We start from the raw sequence: 13,968 nt of genomic DNA on the forward strand, positions 1-13,968 counted from the left end.
GGCACCGGTACCTGGCTATTTCTTAATTATTTTTGTAGTATTGGGGTGTGAACTGTGGGTATGTGAGGCAAACACTCGACAACTAAGTTATATTCCCACTCCTTGATTTTTCCAGAGAGGGTTAGGATTGTGACTCTGGCCTCGAACGCACTAGGTAGCCCAAGCTGGCTTAGAACTCATGATCATCCCACCTCCACCTTCCCAGTGTTGGATGACAAATCTACACTACTCTGCTTGGTCAGGGCAGGATCGTATGTGTTCTTAAAAAAATTAAGTAGCCGGGTGCTGTGGCTCTCGCCTGTAATCCTAGCTACTCAGGAGGCTGAGCTCTGAGGATCATGGTTCAAAGCCAGCCCAGGCAGGAAAGTCCATGAGACTCTTGTCTCCAATAAACCACCAGAAAACCACAAGTGGTGATGTGGCTCAAGTGGTAGAACACTCACCTTGAGCTGAAGAGCACAGGGGCAGCGCCTAAGCCCAGAGTTCAAGCCCCATGTCTGACAAAAAAAAAAAAAATAAAGCTATTCTGCACAAGATGTGTTGGATTAGCTTAAGGAGGTTTCAGAATTCTGTAAATAGGTCTCTGTCCTATATGGAGATAAGATGTCTTCTAGGTCTTAAGTCCTACAGTTGCTAAAATAAACAAGGCCTAATATATACCAACTGTTAGTGCTTTCCTGCTAATCCTTTCAAGAGATTAGTTTAATCTGTACTCATCAATGAGATTATCAGTCCTTACTTCAGTCCCTACGTCCCTACCGCAAACGAATGACCACTCATTTAACAGAGCTGTTAAAGAAAATGACGAGCCAAGTGCTGGTGGCTCACTCCTCTAATCCTAGTTAAAATAGAGGCTGAGATCCAAGGATCACAGTTCAAGAAAGCCTTTTTTTTTTTCTTTTTTTGTCCATCATGGGGCTTGAACTCTGGGCCTGGGCACTGTCCTTCAGCTCTTCAGCTCAAGGTGAGCACTCTACCACTTGAGCCACAGCACCACTTCCAGTTTTCTGGTGGTTAATTGGAGATTCGAATCTCCTGAATTTTTTGCCCAGGTTGGCTTTGAACCACGATCCTCAGATCTCAGCCTCCTGAGTCGATAGGATTATAGGTGTGAGCCACCAGGCCTGGCTTTTTTTTTTCCCCTGTGAGATTCTTATCTCTAATTAATCACCCCCCAAACCCCTCAAGCAAAAAAACAGCCAGAAGTAGAGCTGTGGCTCAAGTGGTAGAACACTAGCCTTGAGCAAAAGAAGCCCAGGGACAGTGGCCTGGCCCTGAGTTCAAGCCCCAGAAAAACAACAACAACAACAAAAGAAAATGGTGTGTGAAGAGCAGAGCTGGGTCTTCTGACAGAGAGCAATGTGCTGTGAGCTTCTGGACAATGAATCTCAACACTGACTGTCAGCAGAGAACTGGGATTCTCTTTGGAAACTTTGCCCAGGGTCACCAAGTGCAAAGTCTTTAGGAGAGAAGCAGATAGCAGGGCGGGGACATGAGATATCCTTAACTGCCCATTCATCAGAGGGCTTCCATTTCTCACTTCTGACAGACAATAGCAGTGTGGCGAAGATGGCACATCCCTGATTCAGGTCTAAGACGAACGATCACACAGCCAGGAGGAGAGGCGCCCGGGTCCTGGGTTTGGAGGAGACAGCTGGGAACCAGGTCTGCTTGGTGATTTGCAGGGAATGCTGCGCTCCAAGGGGAACTCAGCTCTCAAGGTAGCACCTTTTCTTGGTGCCCATTATGAGGCCTGAACTCAGGGCCGGGTGCTGTCCCTGAGCTTCTTTATGCTCAAGGCTAGGACTCAATCACTTGAGCCACAACTCTACTTCCGGCTTTTGCTTTGCAGTTTATTGGAGATAAGAGTCACAGATTTTCCTGCTGGGGTTGGCTCACTCAAAAGAAGTTTTTCATAGAGTCTATTATACTTCAGTTAATTCATCTGTAATCACTTGCATACCACCCAGAGTGTTTATTTATAAGCTTATAGGCACATTCTAGCTATCACAAATGAGATAAACTATATAACCTTAGTTTCTCTGGGTCTGGCTTACTTCAGTTAATTTTTTCCAAGTCTTACCATTTGTAAGGAAATGGATGGGTAGAATTCCATGGTGTGTGTATGTGTGTGTGTGTGTGTGTGTGTGTGTGTGCGTGTGTGTCACATTTTCTTGATCCATTCACCCATTGAAGATCATCTGGGCTGATTCTATATCTTGGCTATGGCAAGTAGTGCAGCAATGAACATGGTTGTATTGACTGTAGCCATGTCTGTGTTCTGTTAGACTCTATGGAGAGATCAAATTGTTTAATTTCGTAGAAAGATGAGGTCCAAGTCCAGGAAACGGATACATCTAAGAGGGGTGGGGTCAAGGGGAGAGTAATAGATGAATCAAAGGAGAGGGAGGGGAAATGCAATCAATAATTCATTGTATAGACCACAAAATGTGTGAAATCCCATTGTATATAGCTACCACATTTTTTTGGATCCACTCATCTGTTTGGGGTTGTTTCCATATCTTGGCTATTGTGAGTAGTGCCACAGCTATTTCATTTCTTTTCTAATTATTTCAAATCTGCATATGTTGGTTTTTTATCTCATAGCAAACCGAATGAGTGACTAATATTTCGACGCGATCAATTAAACCTGGCTCAGCACTCTTTACATGAGGTATTGCTTCATAATTAAATTTAAGTTCATAAGCAGACAAATGGAACATGTGATGTGAAGAACAGCAGGCTCTGAGGACAGCGCCAGTACTTTGCCAGTACTCACGAAATTTACCATTCACGAGACATTCGTGAACAATGAACAAACACGCAAGGCACCATGCCAAAGCTGCCCTAGCATGAGCCAACCTATGCAACTTGAGTTTTCAGACCTCTGCTCTCGTGATTACCAATGGAGAAGAATCACTTTGCACTTAAAAGCCCACGTAAAGCCTTGAAATAAAGAGGACAAAGTGTTTCAGAAAGACAAAAACTAGACAGTACCTATCAGGCTGTACGTGAGCAAGTACATAGAAAGCCAGGAGAGGAAACTGTCCTCAGAAAATAGTGAGAATAATGTGGTTACATGCGACTGGAGTGGAGGGCACGTGATAAAAGGCAGAGAGTTTAGTTGGAGTCACCGTAGTGAGGGACAGGCAGAAAGAGAAAGACAGGGAGAAAAGGCAGCCTGATGGAAACGACGCCCTTCTTCCCAAGGACCCTGGAGCAGCCCACTGACAGGACAGTTACCCCTTCCCATGGAGGAGATGGGCCCAGGGAACCACCAGGAAGCCAAAGAGCCGAGACACCCAAAGAGACCACACAAGCACTGCAAGCAAACTGATCATTTCTGGGTTCCCTCTCCTTCTCCCTCTCCCTCTTTCTCTCTTTCCCTCTCTCCCCCTCATTCCTCTCTTCCTCCTCCCCCTCCTCTTTCTTTTCGTTTTTATTGTTTCGCCAGTCTTAGGGCCTGAACTCATGGCCTGAGCACTGTCCTTGAGCAAAAGAAGCAAGTGCTCTACCTAGGCAAGCACTCTACCACTAAGTCACCTTCCCAGCCCATCCTCTTACTTTCAAATAATCTTTGCCTCTGCTCCCATTCCCCTGCCTCATAATTCTTCATTTGAAAAGGAAAGACCCAAGATGGTATCCATTAAAGATGTTGGAAACGATATCAAATTGTTCGACTATTTTTCTGTAGGCCACTACAACACAAACTGATCCCCAAGTTGTTATGAGACTTCTGATGGCAAACAACATGGTTTGTTTATTTGTTTATTCATTTTGGTTGGGCCTGGGATTGCAATCAGGCCCCTGAAATTGTGAAACAGGTAACGCTCTACCAGTTGAGCCACGCTTCTGGCCCCTGTCTGCACTGGTTATTTTTGAGGGAAGGTCTCACTTTATGCACAGGCCATGTTGAGTTGTGCTCCATCTTCTACTGCTTCTCCTGGTTGAAAGGGATGATAGAACCTGGAGCTGGTGGCTCAGACCTGTAATCCTAGCTAGTCAGGAAACTGAGATCTGAGGATGTCATGGATTAAAGCCAGTCTGGGCAGGAAAGTTCTTAAAACTGTTATTTCCAATTAACCACTAAAAAGCCAGAAATGGAACTGATTAGCCTCGAGCTAAACAGCTCAGGGACAGCATCCAGGCCCAGAGTTCAAGCCCCTGGACAGGCACACACACAAAAAAATCTGAAAGCATTCCAAGCAATGTGAAAACTCACTAGTGAAACCAATGAGCTCATACCACCCATGAATCACTGAGCAATTTTGCTCAAGGACAGTACTCTACCACTTTAAGCCACAGCTCCACCTCCAGTTTTGGTTAATTGGGGATAAGCGTCTCACAGATACCAGGTACTGGTGGCTCATGCCTATAATCCTAACTATGATCTGAGGATCACAGTTCAAAGCCAGCCCAGGCAGGAAAGTCCATGAGACTCTTATCTCCAATGAACCCCCAGAAAACCAGAAGTGGCACTGTGCCTCAAGTGATAGAGCATTTACTTTGAGCTGAAGAGCTGAGGGACAGCATCCAGGCCCAGAGTTTAAGCCCCACAACTGACAAAAAAAAAAAAAAGAGCACCCAAAGCGAAAGAGTTCAGAGCTAGCACCCAGGCCCTGAGTTCACTCCTATGATAGACAAAAAAATATAAATTATATTTTTAAGTACACATTTCAGTAGCATAAGATAGATTTCCATTGTGACATAACCAGTACTATGTCCATCTCCAGAATTCTCCATCATCCCCCGTTGAGTCTCTATACCATTAAACAATAACTCCTCACAGTCTCCATGTATTAGTGCTCTGGGCCTTCTTCTAAGTGCATAATACTTTATGTCTGGCTCCTTTGGCATAACATATTGCTTTCAGGATGGCACATGTTTTTAAATAGATGGCCAGAGTTCTATTTAAAAAAAAAAAAAGAAAGAAAGAACTACATATTACAGTTGACTCTAGTTAGAATTTCTTTTTGGGGGGGTCTGGTCGTGGGGCCTGAACTCTGGGCCTGGGCGCTGTCCCTCAGCTCTTCAGCCCAAGGCTAGTACTCTACCACTTGAGCCACAGCACCACTGCCTGCTTTTTTTTTCCTGCTTATGTGGTGCTGAGGAATCGAACCCAGGGCCTCATGTATGCAAGGCAAGCGCTCGACCACTGAGCCACCTTCCCAGCCCTCTAGTTAGAATTTCTAACAAAAACTCATACAAATTCAAATGTAAAGGTACAGCTCTGATGGATATAAAGACATTAAAAGTGTCCTCACGAAGTTGATCTGTAATAAAAGGGGCGGAGGCACTAAGAGCTTAAGAACTAGTTTCCTCCATTATGGTGACTTGCTGGGAGCCCGTGCCACAGTTATCTTCTAGAGACCAACCAACCTCATGCAAAGCCTGCAAAAGGCTCTGCTGATGCCGAACTACCCAGAGTCTAGCAAACATCACAGAAGCCTTTATCCACCAGAAATGAGAGCACAGACTGAGGAGAACCATGCTTTCGTTTGTCCCAAATGGCTCCCTTTCAAGTCTTAAATGGCAGACTATAACTTGATTAGCACTCAAATCAAAAGCAAAATGTGACTTTTGCTACTCTGGGAAGCTCTCACAGGAGAAGCAAACAGGGAGAATAAATGTGTATCTTACAAGGAAGAATTGCTGAAGGAAGAGGAAGGTATAGTCTTGCATTCTTCCCATCTCCTGAAATCATTTCGCTCCTAGACTGCTTACAACATTGGTCCTAATGGCTCTTCCATCTTAGCCCTAACATACGAATTCTCATGGCCTTACTCTCTACTAAAGCATCTTTTACAGTCAGAATCGCCTGTGAAGAGTTTCAATTTGGTAATTATGTTTTATTAAAATCTCTAATCCACTTATGTAACTATAACCTCCCCTGTACATCACCTATATAATATCAATTTAAAAAACAATCTCTAATCTCCAATGGCAAAGTTCAACACTTAAAGTCTTCCCTCATTCAGTCTCTTGAGGAACAGCTCAACAGCTGGAAATTAGCCATGCCATCTTGTCTACCTACAGAAAAGCACTTCTTCCCTGTGCATCACAAATTATATATCACAAACTACACATACACACACACACACACACACACACACACACACACACACACACACACACACACACACACACGACCATCTAAGAGGAACCTGCTTGCCTACAATACTCTGACTTCTCCTGTCGTCTGGCATCTGCTCGGACCCTCCTTTAACTTGAGTTGGTGAAAATTAAGTTCCTAACCTAATAGAATGAGTTGTGTTTTTTAGGTGGGTAAGCTTGGGGGGCACGGGGAGCAGGACAAAACAAGGCAGCCCCCATGTGGAGTAGACTCCCTTACAGCATGCACTTACATCGCCTCTGCCTAGTTTTCCATTTTAGCAAAATGACAGACTACCTTTAATTACTTCCTAGTGTTATTAGGAAGAACATGTCATTAATCAGCACAACGCATCTTGAAGAAGAAATGCAAAACAAAATTCTCTTGTACTACGTGGCAAGCTCTTCTCACACACAATAACGAGTCCTCTTACAGGATCATATTGAATTCTTCTGTTATTTAGGGCAGGGGAACTCCCACTGCTATTGATTCCAATTTGATACTGTCTTTCCCCAGACTCTATGGCAAGTATCTTAAAGGATCCCACAATTACCTGAGCATCTAAAGTTAAAACTTGAATAAATGAACCTCCATTTGTGCCGTGGAGCATCGCAGAACCAAGAATTACAAACCCACAGTCTGAACTAATGACATTTGTGGCACCTACTAGCTTCTCACTTGGTTTTCACCCATCATTTTCTACTTCCTGTTATTTCTGATGCATGTTTTTTTTTTTTCCTATTGTTAGCCACCAACCTTAATTGTTTTTTCTTTTTTTTTGTTGGTCGTGGGGCTTGAACTTTGGGCTTGGGCACTGTCCCTCAGCTCTTCAGCTCACAGCGAGCCCTCTACCACAGTGCCACTTCCGGTTTTCTGGTGGTTTGTTGGAGATAAGAGTCTCACAGACTTTCCTGCCTGGGCTGGCTTTGAACCGTGATCCTCAGATCTCTGCCTCCTGAGTAGCTAGGATTACAGGCATGAGCCACCACCTCACCAACCTTAATTCTCTAATATGTCCGTATTTATTTTCCCCTTCTTTAAACAAAGTACAGATGACCCTAATCTGAAATCCCTCCTAAGTGGCTTATAGTGGAGTAAAAATAAAATAGGGGTATATGACATTTGGTTAAATAATAAGTCGCCCCTTATTTGATTTTTACTATTAGTTGTACTTTGTAATGAAAAAAATACAAAGTACCATATTCACCAAAAATAAAAGGAAAGAAATTCTGCATGATTTTACAGCCAACCAAATCAAAATCAAACCTATGTTCTCTTTCTCTGATTTGTCTTTCAAGGAGAGTTTTCGCAGTTCTAAGAAAGTAGCCACTAACTTCTGTGTCTGATTTCAGAGTCTCCATACTGCATCCAAGTATCAGAGAGCTATGATCTTTGGATATTCATTCTAGAACTTTTTTTCCAATACAATGTAAGAGGAATTTTACTGAACTGAGATTCTTGGTGCTGCTAACTGACAGAGGCTGTATCCCATAGCCTTCTCCTCCTCCTCTTCCTCCTCTTCCTCCTTCTACTTCCCTCCTCCTTCCTCCCTCCCCTTATTGATGTATGACTCCTAAGAACTTGCTCCCTCCAACCTCCCTTACGCCCTGTGTTCCTCTGGGAGCCGCCATGTTTGCTAAAGCTGAAATGTCGTGATGATGGATGACAACCAGCTACTCCATTTGGGGCTAGAGGCCTGCGATCTGTCATTACAGGCCAATTTGTTCTCAGTGGGTCTAAGAAGAGACAAAGAAGGAAGATAAAATGGCACCTTGTTTTCTATCCTTTTAACTAAACCACTGTAGTCCTATTGGAACTGGGGGTGAGCCATCACGAGACTCAATACAGCTTGTGAGTTATTGAAGTGAGGCAGCCGAGGCCCTCTAAGCCCTCAGGCTCGCTTCTTGCTTCCCTTTGGATTTTCAGATGCACAGAAACATCTAAAAACACCTCAGAGCATTTAACTTAAACCCCACTCCACAGCGGTTCTGTTCTCACTTGAACCCTTGGCACGTTCCTCATCTCCCCAGACTCGCTCAGATCCTAATGCGTAGATGATCCTCGGGTTCATTTCTGCCAGTGCTAGTTAGCTTTCCAGCAGGAGGCCTGCCGAAGCCTCCTTCTATCTCCTTTATCTCCAGTGAATATCAAATCACATTTCACCACAGAAAAGTTAGAAAGACTACATCAGCTTTATTAAAGCTGTAAATTTTGTGGGTTTAAAAAAACAAAAACAAAAACTTGCCAAAGCCTGTGCCCCTTAGAATCCTCTAAGAGCAAAAGAAATGTTGTTTCTTGATTCTCAACTTAGTCTTCCAACCACTCAGACTAATAGGGTAGTTCCCATGGAGCAAGCAAGGGAATCAACTGTCCCAGGATGCAAGCTACATTTCTTCTTAGACGATCTGGATGTATCCTTAGTATTATGCAAACCAAACAGAAAAACAGCACCAAGAACTGCAGAAAAGGCTGTTAGAAGGTAGAGTCTCACAGATGCATAACACTGTTTTGAATTAAATCTCACATGAAAGGGGTAGGGACATGGCCCAAGTGGTAGAACACTCACATGGCATGTGTAAGAACCCAGATATTATCCTCAATACCATTTTTTTAAAAAAGAAGGAAAGAAAGATGGGCTGGGAAGGGGGCTCGGTGGCAGAGTGCTTGCTTCTCATGCATGAGGGCCTGGGTTCAATTTCTTAGCACCACATAAACAGAAAAAGCCAGAAGTGGCTCTGTGGCTCAAGTGGTAGAACGCTAGCCTTGAGCTGAAGAGCTGAGGGGCAGCACCCAGGCCCAGAGTTCAGGCCCCATGATGGAAAGAAGGAAGGAAAGAAGGAAGGAAGGAAGGAAGGAAGGAAGGAAGGAAGGAAGAAAGAAAGAAAGAAAGAGAAAAGAAAAAAGAAAAGAAAAGAAAAAGATGATGCCAGCACTGGTAGCTCATACCTACGATCCTAGCTTCTCAGAAGACTAATATCTTAGGGTAGCAGTTCAAAGCCAGCATGGACAAAAAAGTGCATGAGACTCATACCTCCAACTTACCAGCAAAACCCTAGTAGTAGAAGAATGGCTCAAATAGTAAGTGCCAGCCTTGAGCAGAGAGAGCCAAGAAAATGTACAAAGCCCTGAGTTCAAGCCCAGTACCAGCACCAAGGGGGAGGAGAAGCAGCTCACACAGTAAAATCAAGAGATGAGTTACAAAGGAGGCATAGAGCTTGTGAATGGAGTATAGAGCATGAACCGCAGGAAGTGTGGCACACATTCTAAGATAAACCCAACAATGGCTGTGTTGAAATAATGTCTCTCCACTGCCCCACCCAGGCGACTCCCATGAGCTCAGCATTTCCTTTATTCAGTGAGACAATATCAGTATGGGAAGGTGCACTTTATAAGCAGTAGAGTAATTCTTAACATTAGTGGATGATATTTTATGCATTATGACCTATTTCCAACTCCATTGTGTATGTAAAGGCTCCCATTTTCTTTCTTTCTTTCTTTCTTTTCTTTCTTTCTTTCTTTCTTTCTTTCTTTCTTTCTTTCTTTCTTTCTTTCTTTCTTTCTTTCTTTCTTTCTTTCTTTCTTTCTTTCTTTCTTTCCTTCCTTCCTTCCTTCTTTCTTTTCTTCTTTCCTTCTCTTTCCTCCCTCCTTCTTTCCTCTCCCTCTCCCTCTCTCTCTCTCTTTCTCTCCTTCTCTCTCTCCCTTTCTATTTCCCTCCCTCCCTCCCTTCCTTCTTCCTTCTTGGTTGTTGGGCTTGAATTTAGGGCCTGCATGCTGTCCCTGAGGCTCTTTCTTAAGGCTAGCACTTTACCACTTGAGCCACAGTGCCACTTTCAGATTTTTTTTGAGTGGTTAATTGGAAATAAGAGTCTCAGGGGGACTTCTCTGCCTGGACTAACTTTGAACCTTGATCCTAATATCTCCATCTCCTGAGTAGCTAGGACTACAGTTGGGAGCCACCGGTGCCCAGCTTATTTTCATTACTTAAAGAAACTTATTGCATTGGAGTTTATATCTTGTCTGCAAGCAGATGTTGATTACCATTTGATATAGGAATGAGAGATGGAATACACATGGAGCAGTGGCGGTGGTATAGTTAACATCAAGTATGATATACATATCTTGTCTTTCAACATTATACTGAATAGTTAAAATGATTCTTGTTTTGACATATTTAACAGTTTGGGTGGGGCCTGTTAGTGTACATTTCCTAGTAACTCATAAACAAAGGTGTATTGCTTCCTGTACAAAAGTGGTTGTCAATGATCATCTCCTGCCTGCTGTAGCACACGTTTTCCTAGAGCAGGTGTGCGTGTGGGGGGGTCTCAGTACATTGGTGAGGATTGTGATCCACACTCTGCAGTTTTCTTTTCTCCTTAACCCCATGAAATCACTAATGTAGAATTCAGAAATAAGTTTAAGGAACAAATAATGCTATTTGCTTAGCAAACCAGTTTGTCCACTAAGGACTTTTCCTCACTAATGTGAGAACATCCATTACTAGCAATGGAGAGCTTGCCATGAAAATGCAGCTTATTTAAGACATTTGGGACAAGGAGTGAGCTATAATCTCAGAAGAAGAGAGTAACTTCATGTGAAATAAAGGAGATGTTGAGATGAGTGCTGGACTTTGTACAACAGCCTTTGAGTGCTTATAGATATCCCTTTGTTCAAGGGAGAAATACTGAATAAGTCTAATTTTTTTGTACAACACTTCTCTGAATATTTGAAAGTATTTATTGTATCTTCAGTTGAAGACACCCCTTAGAGCTCAGATACTCATATACTCTTCATGTGTTCAATAAATACCTCTTAAATTCTTTAGGTGTTTCATCTAAAAAAAGAGAAAAAAGTATTTATTTTTTTCATATTTGGAGTGGCTGCCTTTATAGGCATTGGTGAATAGAAGCATATGCCTTATTCATATTCTGACCAGAGAAAAGATCATCAACCTTGTATCTTTCCTCTTTTCGGAAGCTTGGATTTTCCACCTGTAAAATTAGAATGAAACACTTACCCTACAGGGTTACAAGTGGAATCCATGTCAAACATCAAAGCATTTAGCATAGTGCCTGACAAGTACAAGACCTAGGAAATTTTAGTTATCTTCTTAGATAAAAATGGAAATGTTTCTAGGGATATTTAGCATAGATTAACCACAAAAGTCACATCCTAGGATAAAATAGATATCATTTCTATTTAATGCTGTTCATGGAGCTCTCCTCAAAGGCACTTGGGTAATACTCTGATTTTGTAAGTCCTGCAAAGGGGTTTCAGGTAGTTCCCAGAGGAGAATGGAGTAGGAGGCAGAAGGCTGTCCCTGAAGTCCTTCATGCACTGCTGTAGATGAGATTAGCTGAGTTACATGCTGGCCATCTAGCATAGTGGAAGCTTTGAGTCTCTAGTGACTCAAAAGGAGATTGTATTTTGGGTTACAGACCTCCCCCCTCCCCAAGCCTACATATTCGAGTCCTTTCAAATTGTTGTGCCTTGGTGTGACAAAGTGACACATGTCTGTATTCCAGAGCAACAAAAATCATCCAACTTGGACTATATAATGAGATCCTGGTTTAAACAAACAAATGATATGTCTGTATGTGATCTTTCTTCTTAGGAGTCCATTTCTCATCTTTAAGAATTTTCACTTCCATTTATATTTTCTTTGGTTGTAGAACTAAGAGGAGAACTTTAAAAAGTTTTTATTTTATTTTTTATAGTTGCAGGTCCTGGGCTTGTACTACTCAGGGCTTGGGAGCTGTCTTTGAGCCTCTTTGTGTTCAAGGCTAGTGGATCTACCACTTGAGCCACAGCACCACTTCCAGCCTTTTTTGAGTAGTTTATTAGAGATAAGAGTATCACGGACTTTCCTGCTCAGGCTGGCTTCAAACTGTGATCCTCAGATCTCAGCCTCCTGAGTAGCTAGAATTACAGTTGTGAGTCATCTGTGCTCAGGTGGAGAATTTTTTTTCAATTAAAGTATATGATATTTAGGGGCTGGGAAGGTGGCTCAGTGGTAGAGCGCTTGCCTTGCATGCATGAGGCCCTGGGTTCGATTCCTCAGCACCAAATAAACAAAAAGAAAAAAAGCCGGAAGTGGCGCTGTGGCTCAAGTGGTAGAGTGCTAGCCTTGAGCTGAAGAGCTGAGGGACAGCACCCAGGCCCAGAGATCAGATCAAAAAATAAATAAATTATATGATATGTAAGCCTTAAGTGAAATAAAAAAATGACTTATTGCAGATATCTGATGAATGTAGTTTTCTTTTTAAAATGAATCAGAAATCCCACTTCTATTGTATTGTCCTACACATACATGCTCATACATGTTGGTTTTCCAGGATGGATTGTATATACAGCCTGTTTGTTCCAGTTATATCATCTAAGTCAATTCTTTAAGTTCATTCACTGTCCTGATTTTCATTTTTTAAAAAAAGAAAGAAAAGCCAGTTGCCAGTGCTCATGCCTGCAATCCTAGGCTAAGATTTGAGGATCATGGTTTGAAGCCAGCCTGGGCAGAAAAGTCCCTGTGAGATTCTTATCTCCAGTTGACCACTCAAACACCTGAAGTGATGCTGTGGCTCAAGTGGTAGAATGCTAGTCTTGAGCACAAAGAGGCTCAGTGACAGTTCCTAAGTTCAAGCCCCATAGCTGACCAAAAAGAAAAAAAAAAGAAAGAAAGAATTATTTTTAAAAAAGTATAAAAGAAGGCAGTATTTCCTTTGGAAACTTGTAGTAAGTTGCTGAAAAACTTGAGTGGACAGGGAATCATGCTGGCCTGCTGTAGCACACCATGATACACTTGCTAAATGATTTTGGAGGGCCGGCTTCTTGGGAGTCTGGGGTTTCCAGGGCTGGGGATCTTGGTGTCTCTGGACCAGCCCCTGTCCTCAAAGTGGCTGACACCTTTTCCTTCTCTCATTTTCCAGAGATCCTAATGCATACAGGTGAGGGTGTTCATTGCTGTGTTCTTTCTAAATTAAGTTCTTCCACGTGAGTAGCCTGTAGTTATGATGTTTCTCAGCCATTTGTCGATATTACGGTAGCTTTTTATCCTCCACATTCCCTTCTGCAGCGTGTGCCCCATGTGCGTCCACAGGTGCAGCCTCTCCCTCTTTGGATGTCTCCTGCCCCCCTTCATACCTTTACTTGGTTCACTCTCCTTGCTCAGCCTCTTGTTCCTTCAGACCGCAGGAAGGAGCTGAGAGTCTAGGGGATAGCAGCAGGAGGCTGTTCATGTGAAAGGCAAATATTCCAGGTTGCACGTGAAACTGGATCATAGACCCTGTAGAATGAAGACTTTTACTTCCCTCACATGCACCTTTGTAATGCTTCTACAGTTGATGTTGATGCTCATAGCTTTTTGTTTATTTCTTTCCCTATAATCTGGAGGTCCTGGTAACCTGTAGAGTATTTCCTCCCCCCCCCCCCCCCACCAGAACTGTTCTGTTTTCTTTTCCCCTTCTTCCTTTCCTTTGGCCCTATGTCTTTCCCACTATGCACAGATACGACTTCACTTACAACTCCTTAACATGATAGGTGGAGAGTGTATGGAGTTTAAACACATCAATAGATACTTTAACTTCCAAAAAATTTAAATTACTATCTTTAAGTTGTAGGAAGGAGTTGTCATTTAACAAGGAAGTTTATGAATACAATATATATTGATCAATATCATACCTTTCAAAGTGGCGCTGTAGCTCAAGTGGTAGAGCACTAGCCTTGAGCTGAAGAGCTGAGGGACAGCGTTCAGACCCAGAGTTCAAGCCCCACGACCAACAAAAACAAACAAAAACAAAACAAAAAAACCCCCAATATCATACCTTTCAACATTCTCACCCATCCTTCTTCTATCCACCTCTCCC

General features: G+C 42.8%; 1 long non-coding RNA gene across 1 annotated transcript; it reads left to right on the plus strand.

Moving 5' to 3' along the window:
* The first annotated feature begins 1,131 nt into the window (after nucleotides 1-1,131).
* On the plus strand, nucleotides 1,132-13,630 carry LOC122127541. The gene is made up of 3 exons (XR_006151196.1): nucleotides 1,132-1,144; nucleotides 3,653-3,654; nucleotides 13,543-13,630. It is a non-coding gene; the product is annotated as an uncharacterized LOC122127541 (long non-coding RNA).
* Nucleotides 13,631-13,968: the final 338 nt, after the last annotated feature.

Source organism: Dipodomys spectabilis, unplaced genomic scaffold (genome assembly GCF_019054845.1).
Source record: "Dipodomys spectabilis isolate Male_0828 unplaced genomic scaffold, ASM1905484v1 ptg000009l, whole genome shotgun sequence".
NCBI lineage: Eukaryota > Metazoa > Chordata > Mammalia > Rodentia > Heteromyidae > Dipodomys > Dipodomys spectabilis.